At 42.9% G+C, this 13,090-nt stretch overlaps 1 protein-coding gene across 2 annotated transcripts in view; it reads left to right on the forward strand.

Annotated features, from left to right (window-relative positions):
- The first annotated feature begins 7,980 nt into the window (after window positions 1-7,980).
- The window catches only part of Amot (angiomotin), a 62,555-nt gene continuing 57,445 nt past the window's right edge, over window positions 7,981-13,090 (forward strand). For both annotated transcript variants that reach the window (XM_026789960.1, XM_005368512.3), the window contains exon 1: window positions 7,981-8,347. The gene's annotated coding sequence lies outside the window, so the exon portion shown is untranslated. The remainder of the gene's footprint in view (window positions 8,348-13,090) is intronic.

Here is a 13,090-nt window from a genome sequence, read left to right on the forward strand (position 1 = left end):
CAGCATATAAGCACAGATTAAAAATAATACATACAATTTAAAAAAAAACTGGGGGATGGGACATGATCCTTGTGAGAATGTTTGGTGGGTTACTGCCACCTGGCTAACAACGTGACAGCAGTAGCTCTTCGGAATGTCAAGAGTCCACACTCATGCTCTCTGATCCCAGAAACAATGTGAGGAAAGTTCATCCACACAAAGGTGAAACCTTTTGCTGAGGATCACCCTGGACTAATTTTTATCAGGCAAGCAGTTGCTAAGGAGGAAACCACAGTAGGAACAAACAAATATACAGTCAGGATGGAATGGAATATATTATAAGCATCTCAAGGATGTTTTTTATCCATTTACTGTCCACTGTACAGAAATTACCTGGATTTGCTTTAGTTTTAATTTTAACTCTATCAAAATATAATAGTACTGGGGCTAGAGAGATGGCTCAGTGGTTAAGAACACTGGCTGCACCCCTAGAGGAACTGGGTTCAACTCCCAGCACTCACATGGCTCACAACTGTCTGTAACTTGAGCTCTAAGGAATCAATACCATCTCCTGGCCTACATGCATACCAGGCATGCATGTGTGCAGACTTTTATCCAAATAAAATAAATGAGTAAAATTAGATGTACATAAACACTAATAATGCTATTGCTAATATAGCTGTTCTACTATGCACTACGTTAGAGAAAGTCATGAATATTCACTTACAAGTCCTCAAATACCTTCCTCCCATTCCAGCATCCCTTCAAGATGCAAGCTCCATAAGGACAGGGATTTTATTGTTCTGTCCACCAAACATCTCAAATGCTCACACCCATGTCCAGTGCCCAGTGGATGATCATAAACATCTGTTCACCCTGTAAGCAAGCAAACTGACACTTGAAAGCTTGCATTGATCTGTCAAATTTCCCACAGCCAGCTGGATATATACATGTTAAGTCTCGTTTTAATGATCAAAACTCTCTTTGCTTCTTTCATTTTATGAAGTTGTCCTCTGTACCATGTACCCACAGTTTATTCCCAACAAGAGTGTCTTAATAGGCCAGACAAACTTGTTACTCCCAGGGCTCCGTCTTTGCACTCAGGTCGTCACCGCACACTGTGAAGTTTGTAGAAAGGAGGCCCAACACCTAGAAATGAAATTTGTGCAGGTATTCCAGCATCACCTTAACTTTTAGTCAAATCGGGAATCTAGTAACTTAACTTAGAGGTGGCATCTGCTTAAGAAGTTTCAACATGGTGAGTAAAACCATCCCCTGCTTTAGATTTCAAACTACTCAGTAGAGACAGTAAACGCTTAGACAGGCTCAGTGATTCATACCTTCCCTCACAGCACTCAGAGGAGCAACGGGAGTTTGAAGCCACCATGGCCTCCATAAGGTATTCCAGACTAACTTCCGGTACACAGCCACAACCTATCTCATGAAGAGAAAGAGAGAGAAAAGAGACAAAGTAGGTGATATAGATATACACACATACATACAGCCCAGGCACTCTGTATAGCTTGCTGTTCACATTACTACAAAGAGCAGTATGGACTAATATTCACCTATGTATGTCAATTTATCCTTGCCACCATCCTCTCAAGTAAGTACTGGCTTTCATATTTCATTGTATTTGGTTTTGTTTTGTTTGTCTGAGACAAGTTCTGACTACATAGTCTTTGGTGGCTTAGAATTCTGTTTTTAGACCATGTTGGTCTTGAACTCATACTGATCACTATCCTCTGCTTCCTGAATTCTGGGATTAAAGGTGGGTGGCATCACACCTAGCTCATTTTACATTATTTTTATAAAGTGTGTGTGTGTGTGTGTGTGTGTGTGTGTGTGTTATGTGTGAGAGAGTTGAATGTATTTTCTTTCATCTCACTATAAAAGGGCTGGGATTACAGATGCATTCAACATATCTAGGCTTTTATGTGTTCTAGGAAAGGAGACCAAACTCAGGTGCCAACATTTTCTCAGAAAGTGTTCTAACGATGGGAGTCATCTCCCCAACCTGGTACCCATATTTCGAGATTGAAGAAACAAGGACTGAAAGCTTTCCCAAAGTCACATACACAGTGAAGAGCATAACAAAGACGGAAGAAATGGCATCTCTGAGATTTTGAAGCAGCTAGTGACTCCACTGATCAGGGCTACAAGAGAAGAGTGGATGAGGCGAGCCTTGTAGTTAGGAGTTTTTATTCGCTGGACACTCCCCAACAAATCGATGATGCTGCCTGCTGGAATGCCTACAGCAAACGAATGCAGGAGAGTTAGGTGACCGTTGCTATGCCAGGCTTCATAACAGGATCTCATTTTATTTAATTCTCACAACAACTCCTTATGGCAGAGAATTTGCCTTGATTTTATAGGGAAGGAAGTTGAAGTCCATGATGATTAAGTAATTTACCTCCTCATTAAACTGTGGCTTTGTGTTGGAATCCAGGTTTGGGTAACTAGAGAAAGTCTCTCTGCCCTTTCCACCAGAGCTCACAATTATGGCTTACTATTTAACCCTTCCTAGGTTAGGTATTTACATTTTAAACAATGGGTTTCCTGTGTGAATTTCACAGGACAGTGGTAGACCTGAAAAGAAGGCTGATTGGAGCCTGCAAGGTGGACCTGTCTTAAATCACAGTGGAATGGCACTGACCTGCCTTTCCTAGAGTTTCAAAAGTAAAGCAGCAAGCCAGGGAAGATAAATCTCTCCTCCAGCCATTGCCTTCTTCCCCTCCAACTGGGATAACAAGTCTCACACACTCTGCTAACTACAAAAACAGAATACAGAATCAATCAAGAGTTTATTTGCAAAGGGTAATGTCATAGGGTGAACTTCCTGCTAACTCGGTACATTTAACATGCTTACTGGCTCAGCTGTTTGACTTCCTTCTGACTGACTCTCAGAGATTTTTTTTAATCACTAACTCCAATAATACGCCCTCCTCACTCCCCCCAGTGCAGTCTACCACCTTTTACAGTACAGGTTTTAATGTGTGTTCTTTATACTCCATATATCCCTTTTGGTCCACATAACCTAGGAATTTACAAACAAACCCTACTTAGAGGTATCGTCTGCCTAGACTTTTGCAGAAATTCAAACTGCTGAGGGAGCTATGGTATTTAGTTAAAATGAAGTGAAGCCCTGCATAAATCATAAAGAGGTGAACCCAGGTTAGTCAAACAGGACCCGAGGAGGTATTTGGGGAATAGACTTGCAGGCAGTTTTATTTCCCTACATTTGATTTAATTCCAAAATCCTGAGGCTCACAAGTACCCCAGGAGTAACTTGGCTCTCCAGTGCCGAGCAGGTCTTGGCCCTGGAGCAGAGTTCTGGTGTTGTTTCCTGAATTCCCACATTGCTGTTTTCCACACATGGATCAGGCTTCAAACTTCCTGTGTCTGGATTAGTGTGTGTGTGTGTGTGTGTGTGTGTGTGTGTGTGTACCCTTTGGTTCCTGTCCTGTTCAGACAAGGCTTCTCTCTTCTGGCCAGCTGGCATCTTCGTGTTCAGGGTTTGGGTGCTCAGAAATCAAGTGGAGCCTAAGTTTTCCGGGGCTGCCCTAGAGAAGGCAGATTTTCAGCAAGTTTCTAATTTGTCTAAGGCTGTTTTCCGGAGGTTGAGGGGGGAAAGGGGGCAGAACTGTAGGTAACGACATAAATGTGTAGGATTTTTTTGTCGTAGAGTATGTGTTGCTACTGCTTGTGTTTCTAAGCACATTTTAATGATTTAGTTGTTCACAAGGCAATTAGAGGAAGATGTGCTCACTTCACACTCCCAGCTACTCCGTGGGTGGAGAAGTCATTCAGTGCAAAAGACTGTGTGGTTTTATGGTCTTTCAAGAATATGGCAGGCATGAAGAATGCACCTCCCTCTACTTTCTGCTTGTCCTGTAGGTCAGACAAAATTTTAGATGTGAAATACAGACTTTTTATTAAGACGTTCATTAGTTGACAAAACTTTAAAAACAAAATATTTTATGAGGTACATATGACTTCAATGTCTTTTGAAGAGATATAAGTCCTGGCAAGATGGGCCTTGGTGGCCTATGGTAGGGCTCCAGCTGCCCTCTTTACATGAAAAATCTAGTCTTCGTACTATACATCATTGTATTGATTTTAAGGATGTGTAAAATTAAAACATTGTGCAAGCATCACCACTGTCTATTTCCAAACTTCTCCATGCTTCAGAATGGAAACCCTTCCTACGAAGCACGCTTTTCTCAGGCACACGTTTACTTCTCCTCCATTTGTTTTCCCTAAGAATCTGCATCTTGCGGCTCCTTCATACAAGCAGAAGCACAATTGGCCCTTGCTGTGGCTGCTTACCATTATTCCTCACAGGATCTCCAAGGGTGATATTTATTTTTGACGGACAATTTTTTTTTTTCAGCACAGACTTTCTACACTAAAAGAGGAATTTCATATTATGAAAAAGGTCAAACAGGGTACATAGCACGGAATGAAGAATCTTTAGTTTGCAGATGAAAACATCCTTGTTCACCCCCCCCCCCAATATAGTAAATTGCTTCTTAATGTGTGGTACTGCAGTTACCCAGTGTCTTTACACAGGTGTTTGATGGCTAGTGGCTAATTCTCCTGGTATCCCCAGAGGGCTTTCCATGTTTTATAGGCAAGTCTCAAAGATGTGGGGATGCTGTAGGGATTAGTTAAATGTGTGTGGCATAGTCTGCTGTGTAAACTCACTCTCTGAAATGTAGTTCTCACTCCCAGCTCTTAACGTCTACAGCTTTTGCCATCAATACCACTCGTGTAGCACTTAGCAGACACTTGCTAGTTGTCTTCTCATGTGTATGTGCTGGAAGGCAGGAGCCAAGTCTCATACCTTTTTGTTTTTTTAGTCCCGTCCATAACAGCACTTCAGTCTATGTTTGTTGATGTTGCCCTCTCCTTCCCTTTTAAGCAGAGCAGGCAAGGCAGAGCTTTATAAATTCAAACTCACTTTAAACAAACTGAAAGGTTTTCAGGGTAAAAATACAGAGGAAGTCTTGCGTGGCGGGAGAGGAGGAACCGCCTAAGACCTTAAGACACTTGGAAGACCCCAGGGGAAAACAGAGTTTACCTAAAAACCTGCTGTTTTTGCCCCCGGCTAAGTCACAAATGACTCACATGTCGCCTGCTTCACCATTAAAATTTCAAATTGTTGGCGAGTCATATCCAAGGTTTACACTTCTAGGCTCCAAAAGCAGTGAGAAAGACATTTTGGAAGTGTTTTAGACAGCAATGTCAGTAGTGTCAATAGTGGGAGCAAGCATATCACACTGAGTCCCCAGGCTTTTGCTACTGCAATTTAGTTTTCTGTGGTGACACAAGATTGGAAAGTGGCCCCTTGGTAAGAAAGTGAGTGAGAGGGTTTTTGCTCAGTTAAGAACAAAGTAGAGGGTAAGGGAGTTGTCCTGATATGAAAGGAAGGACATTTAAGATATGTCATTGAATCAACAAACCCAAGGTTGTCGTGAGTGCTGACCCTACCTATAAGAAAGCAAAAGAATTCATCACTTGGACGCGTTCCTTCTTGCCTTACTTTCATCTTCCCATGTGAATATTTTACTTTTTCCATTTTAGCAGGATCGTTGAGCTAACAAGCTTCCTTTTGTGGTTACAATCAGTCGCAATCCCTCAGGATGGTCAGATCACTTTTAGTTCCGGGTCCGTGTTTCTAAATACAGAACAACTCTGCCTCATAAACTAGATGCTTCTGCATTTTAAACACTCAAAAAAAAGTAACTTTCTCCAAAGGGAAAAAAAATCACCCAAGTAACCTTTTCACACCTAGAGCGAATCCTACTCAGAGTCCATTTTGCCTGGCGCCAGCCTCCGAATCAGCAGCTACTAGGAGAACCTGCTGTACGCTCTGTAGTCTCTGCAGCAGCCTCTCACCTGCTACCTTTCATATACCCATTGTTTGGAGACCCTAGTAATCATGAAACAGTGTTTTGTTTTGTGCATACCTTTTTTAGGTTGCCTTGATGCATGGCACCACCCAAGGCTCCCGTTGGGTAGGCTGGAATTGGATGGCCCACTTTCATGGCATGGCTTCGTTCTAACAGCTCTGAATGGATGGGAGCCTTTATACTTTTACTTGTTTCCAACTCAAAGGTTTTATAAGAAGTAGAGATCTACAGAGAATGGTGGTTTCCATGGAAAATCTTTGCTCATATCTGTTTGTTCAAGTTCACTTTGGTGATCCACAGCATGATTTCCTCTTCAGCATCAGCACCACAACAGCTTTAGGTCATGGCGAAACTGCAAAACTGTTTGCAAAAGCAATCTCACCCACTCTGGTTAGAAGAGGGGTAATTTATTATTCTAACTGCAGGGAGCCAACTTCATATCCACCCTCAAAATTATAGGAAAAGAGGAGGCTTTTCAAAATAAAACCACAGAACTTACACAAGCCTGGATATAAATGCTTAAAACAGATGAGCCAGAGTCCCCACCATGTGTATCGTATAAGTGTGGACTGATTTATAGAGTTTTTAAGATACATTTCATTTTATTTTCGCATCTGTAGCACTACAAGCCCAGTTCATGCCTTACAGCATTTTCGTACAGATAAGGACATTTAAGTCCTCTAAAAGTCCCGCAGCTTGGTAATATGGGCGAGAGCCCAGAAGGAATTCTTTCTTTGGTTCGGCTTCCTTGTTGTTTTGCTATCCCTTTACTGTTTCTTTGTGTTTTCTTTTCTTTTCTTTTTTTTTTTTTACTCCGCTGTCACATTGTAGATTTCAACCCCTCATCCCGTGCCTCGCGATGCTGTTGTACTCAACTCTCTGTGTACTTGAGCAGTATGAATTTTTCGCAGCCAGAGAATGTGAGCACCACATTGACACTTCATGTCCTTTCCCTTTCCAAGTTTAATGGATTAAGAGGGAACAATTACCTATTCGCGGAGAGTCAGACAGTGATTTAAATTTAACGCTATAGCCCAGTTGGCAAACACACTGTCGCAGGAGACTAAGAAGTCAACCGTCTCGTCTACCTATTCTCAGCAGAGGCTGGGGGAGCACAGAGAGCTAGACAATAGTCACTTGTTTAGTTTTATTAATTTTGAGGTCGGGTGGGATCAAAGTATGTGATTGGCGACTGTGAGAACCAATCACGGCTCAACAGCAGTCGTGACTGGCCAATGAATAGACGCAAAAGAATGGTGGGTGGAACCTACTCAGGGCCCGCTCTGCCAAGCAAGCACTCCCAAGAGGTGGAGCTTCCTCTCAGCCCTGCCCATTTCCTTGTGCCCTAGTGGCCAGACTCTAGGAGTAGGCAAGGACCCGGGTCGAGGTTTGGGGCAGGAGGCAGGGAAGGTGTAGGAAGGTTGAAGCTGGGGGTGGGGTAATGGAAAAAAAGAAGGGGATCCTGAGGACTTTGCCTTGAGTGGGTTGCCAGTTGGTCAAAGGAAACCAGAGAGTGGCTGGGCGGGCGCCCGGGGGAGGGGGGTGACGAAGGAGAGCTGCTCCTTCCTGGATTTGTGAAGCTGGCTTTGCCTCCGTGCTGCTTTTTCTGCTTCTCTACAATTTTTCTTCCGCCCGCGAGGGGGCAGGGAGCTGCGCTGACTCTCCCACGCTACTTTGCTGCGCTGTCGCCGTGGATTATTAAAGTCTTTGGAAAAACAACACAACAAAACAAACCCCGTTCTTTTCTTTCTCCCGCTTTAATTCCTGCAAACACTGTCTGCACTACCGCCACCAAGTCTAGTCAAGCGCGTGAGAGGAAGAGAGCCAGCGAGTTATCTCAGCTCTCTCCTGAACGCAGCGGATCAATTGTTTAAAAGTTCCCCGCCCAAAGGCCGCCTCTCCTCCTGGGGCGCCGCCTCCTCCCCTTTGCCCGCCAGTGTCCTGCGGGCTTCCCTCCCGCCTCTCGCCCTGCTGGCCCCGCCCTCGGCCCTGCCCATTTCATCTTCCACCCCCCTCCTTTTGGGCGGTCCTAGCCTCTCACCGCCAGAAGAAAAGCCACCCGTTCCTCCCCCTCTTCTACCTCCCATCCTTTGCTCAGGAGCTGCCTTCATCGCAGTCACGCCCCTTCCTTCCAGGAGCTTTCTGGCTGCTTTAGCTGGTAGACCCCTGAATTACTCCTTCATCTCCGTTCTCTTTCGTCTCTTTTCTAGTTCCCATCTCCTTCCCCCACCACCTCCAGCCTATCTCGCCTCCCACTATCCGCTGCTCCACCCTCCGGCCCGGTATCCTGCCTGCCTGTCCACTGCCACTAAGGAGAGACCCGAGGGAGCAGCGAGGTGGAGAGTAGCCGGGACCTGGGGTTTCCTCCCTACCCATCCCTGGCCTCTGGCCCGGGACCGAAGCCACTTGAGCCAGCGGAGAAAATCGTCACCTTGTCTTCATTGCCTTTAGGGGTAGGAGAAGCGTCGTTACTTTTTGCGGGGAACTGGGGCAGTAGTCTGTGGTCTTGTGAACTTAATCATGTCCTTATTTGTGAGTAGGTTGTTATATGTGCCTGTGGGGATCGCCTGTATGTTACACTTTCTTGGCTGTTGCCCTTGAGTTTTCCGAGGTGTGCATGAAGTTTAAAACAATTTAAAAGTATGGAATCCTCTCGTACTTGAAGGAGGAGATGCTGGAAGGTATTACTCCGGGTGCTCCTTATTGCGTCCCTGGGTTCTTGTGGGTCCCTACTGAATTGGTCACTTAAGGAACTTAACTAAGTTAGGGACTCGGAGGAGGTCTACCTTTAGTCCTGCTTGAAGGTTTGTCCTTATCTCAGGTAGCTAGATAAGTTTCCTCTAAGTGCTTTGGCTTGGGGTGGGAGCTCACCCTCCCTGACCCCCAGGCCATGAATTCTTCAAGTTTTCAAACGTGGAAGTAAGGAGCCACACAGCTACCGCTTTTGCATGCGCACGTGTGTTTGTGGTGGTGGTGAGATTTGGGAAGTGGAGACTGCCGTTATTTGCTTCATAAAATCAGAATATTTTGATAAATAGTTTTGCAAAAGGAGGTGTTTGTTTTAAGGTCCGAGTCTTGGCCATGGTACTTCAGTTCACCAATAGCAGGACTATCTTCATAGATAGGTAAAAATGAACAGAAGGTAAAGGAGGAGGGAAATGATAGACTTTATAGACTGGTAGCAGTCCCTGATAATTGCCACTAATAAATAATAATATGCTAATAATTTGATGCAAGGGACTGACTACAAATTAATGAAAGGTGAATGGAAAATATTCGAGAAAGCCTTCTGTTACTATCCCTTTCCTCCGTGAAGAGTAGATGTCAGGCGACAGTTTAAAACTTCTATGAATATAACCTTTTCCTCCCATAATTCATTACCATAATCTTTAGTGATGAAGGGATAATGATATGTAAGTTTTCTTGGGTTTGGCCATGTGAACTTTTCTTTCTCAGGCCAGCTTTTGTGAAGCCTCCTCAGACCTTTCAGTCCCCTCATTCAGTAGCTAAGAATAGTCAGAAATGCCATTTTGGACATGGGGTAAATTGTCACCTATCTCCTACCTCTCTTAAGTTGGGCAAGTGCCACAAGCCCTGGTTGTGTTGAAAGACTTGTTACTGAGATGTCCCCAGTCTATTGCTTATTCTTTAGGGAGCAAACCATTTACATCCATTTTAAACTAATTTTCTTAGGTTGAATTTAACTGGGGGAGGGGGAGGAGCGAGACGTTAGGAAGGTAGAGAAGGGATGTGACCATGTTACATGGTGACAATTTTAAAGGCTATCGTGTTTCAGATCAGCTGGGAGGGAAAGGCTGGCCTGACCAAACAAAATTTTAAAACTGGCCTGGGACATTTTACTAGCCAGGTGGTTGTAGAGGAGTCGCATCTATTTACGGATGCTAACTCAGGTCCCAACTATTCTGTACGGGTTTGCCTGGTGTCATTTACAGGCGCTTTCTGGCGCTACATCATACTTCATTTTAAGTTACTTCTTTCTTTGGAAAAGTTTGTGTCTCTGTAAAATTGAAAGTTTTTTTTCTTCTTTCTAATTCACAGCCTAGGTGCAAAGTAAACCTGTAACTCCACCTGTATGTACAGTAAGTTTTACATGGACATCGTAAATCCCTTTACTGGATGAAAAATAGTTTAGAAAGAGATTTTAAAAATTCGTAGTTGACACTGAGATATGAACCTTAAAGTATAATTTTTCATTTATGAAGTAAGGCTTGTTAGACTAATGCATAACTAACGCCTTTTCTGAGGTTGATTTTCTCCATTCTATATTTGTATAGAATGAAGCAGACTCCGGAATGCTAATAGGAAGAGGGGATAGATACTTTGACTTTGAGGTCCCATTGAGTGCCAGCATTCTAAGTGGGTACATCTGCTTCTGGGCCTCTCCTAAGAGCTCTCTCCCAGGGCCTGGGCCTTTTTTAAAAGGGTGTCTTTGTAATTAAGCAGCCCTCCCCCCCCCCAACTCCCTTTTTCTTTTGATCCAGTTTTTTAGGCTTATTTTCCATTTGGAGAAAAGAGGAGTTTCTCACACCCTCCTGCTCCACTCTTAACATTTTCTTTCCTTTATCCCAGAAAATCACACCCCACCACCACGTTCTCGGGATGGTTTGCAGTTTTGTTTTGCTTGGGACAGAGGGAGTGTTACCAGTGAGGAGGAGTAGAGGATATATTCCGTATTGGGAAATACTTGTGGCCAGGTAGCCTCCTCCATGGAGACTGAGCATTTGAAATGCATGAGAACAGTCTATTCTTCAGGACTGTCTGGTAGAAATTGTCCTTTGCACCCATTGAGCCCAGCTTAAACCCACTGAAAGGGGTGGAGAGAGGTGTGTGTGGTCGGGTCTAGCCTTTTAGGATGGGAAATGTTTCCAAATCGCCTATTACATCACCTCTTTCTCCCATGGATTCAGTAGATTTAGAGATGTGCGTGACAAGTTAATTAGCTGGGGACTGAACCAATTTGTTTAGAATTGTGAGCTATTGATTTCCTGTCCCCAGGAATTTTTGTTGGTGTTTTACTATGATGTGTTGTCTTTAGCATTACTTTTCATTCCTTGTTGCCTTTTGTGGACTTTGGTCCAAAATCTAGGTTCCCACCCCCAAGTCAAAGGTTAGAATTTAGTTGCAGGAACTAAGGGGGCATTAAACAGGCTGGGACATTGCGTTTCTCTCCTCCATGGTGGGCTTCTGACTCTTTCGAAGGAAGTTTCCCTCTCCACATACAACACACACAATCTGAACAAAAACGAAAGAGAAGGAAAGAAAGAAACAAAGAAGGAAAGGAAAGAAAGAAAGAAAATGAAAGGAAGTAGAAGGTCATTTGCTTTCTAAAAGTATCTACACAGACTTCCTTGAACAGAACTAACTTTCCTATTAAGTGTCTTTAAACTATGACTTGATAGGTTAAAATAATAATAATAAAAAACCACCTCAGTATAACTGGGCTTTCTCAGGACCATATTTATTGTATAAAGGACTACATTAGCATTTGGTGTTTTGATTATTGCCTGAACTAAATGAGGCTATTATTGGGCTTTTGAAGCCTTTTGTTATATGGGATGGAGTTAATTGTCTATATCATTCTGGCTTGTAATAATGCTGCCCACATTAGACTCAGCCCACACATGCTTGTAGGAAGAAGTTAGCATTACTTTCTGGAACAAATATAGCTTTGCAGATTTTTAACGTCCAAGGATGAGACTCTCCACCTCACTTAAGGTAAAATCTTTTCTTTACAGTTATTATATTTGACTAGCCCAAGGACCTAGAAAGTTGTTTGTTATAGGTTTGTTTTTTTGTTTTTGCAAATAATGACCGCTGGTATCATTTTAAATATAAGACTCTATGATAGGCTTTCCAGGTGAGCCCTTTGAGGAGAGGAGCCAGGCTTTAGCAAGGTTTCCTTCACTGTAAATTGTGGGGATTGGACAGGGGGATATTGACAATCAGTTCTCGAAAGTTCAAGCTTGTCTTTTGAGGCTTCACTAATTTGCTGTGCCTACCAGAATGAGGTGCAACAGTCATTATAACTTATACAATCCTGTACTCATCCTGAATGTGGGGGTGGGGTGGGGTGGGGATGAGTCTGTCTGTAATAATGTATCTATAGAAACTGGCTTTATAGTTTAGTGGTATCAAATAATAAAGCCAAGACTCTATACAAAACTTCAAGAATCCCATTAATTTTTTTTCTGGTTCCTCTACTAATGTGAAATTTCCGTAGTTTGGGTCATAGGGGTGTGTAATGTTGCCCTTAAGTAAGAACTTGTCACAGACAAAGCTTTCTATACTGCTATGGAGTAATGGAGTAAGACCCAAAGTGAGTGCATGAAAAGAATCTCACATTTTGTTCCCAGAATTCCGGGAGGGACAAATAGGTTTAAGTGAACTCTAAACACTTAGAAAGTGGCTCATTTGTATATGCAGCAAACCCATTAATGCTATTCTTCTGACCTGCACTTACGCTCTGCCACTTAAAAAAAAAAAACTAAACTAGAACCCGATGTCTACTTGTCTAAATCATTGGACATTATTTTTAAATTGCTTCATTATGATATCTCAATATAGTATAAATTTAGGTGGACTCTGAAGGATCCCAAATGTGAAAAGGGGGGGCAGGAAGGCCCAGATATGCTTGTCTGAAAGCTTCACAAATAATGTTTGTCAGACTGGAGGGAAAAAAAAGCAAGAAAACTAAAGTTTGTAGACAATAAAGAACACAGCATATAGCTACAGTAAAGTGGTGCACACACAGAGGGTTCTTTAATTTGAGACCTTTAGTATATAGTGAAAACTTAAGGTTCGTGGACCTTTAGTTATTCCCTTAGTAAAATATAGTCTGCATGTGATATCTAATTTTTGATAGACTCATTCCTGGTAAACTAATAGCTCTTCACAAATTGGATGAAATTTCTTCAGCCAAAATATAAATACTGGAATCAAAGTCTGTATCATGTACAAATTTCCAAGTGAAGTACAGGCATGTGTTTCATCCTTTGTGCTCCTGTGGAAAGAAATGCAGGTGGGTTTGGCTTATTTGGTTCCTAATGCAAATCAATCACCTCTCTCTGTCTCTCTCTCTCTCTCTCTCTCTCTCTCTCTCTCTCTCTCTCTTGGTTTGCTTGATATTTGTGAAGTCACTTTCACTCTTTCTCTGGCTGCCTGAAATGGCATTCATT

Source organism: Microtus ochrogaster, unplaced genomic scaffold (assembly GCF_000317375.1).
Source record: "Microtus ochrogaster isolate Prairie Vole_2 unplaced genomic scaffold, MicOch1.0 UNK34, whole genome shotgun sequence".
NCBI lineage: Eukaryota > Metazoa > Chordata > Mammalia > Rodentia > Cricetidae > Microtus > Microtus ochrogaster.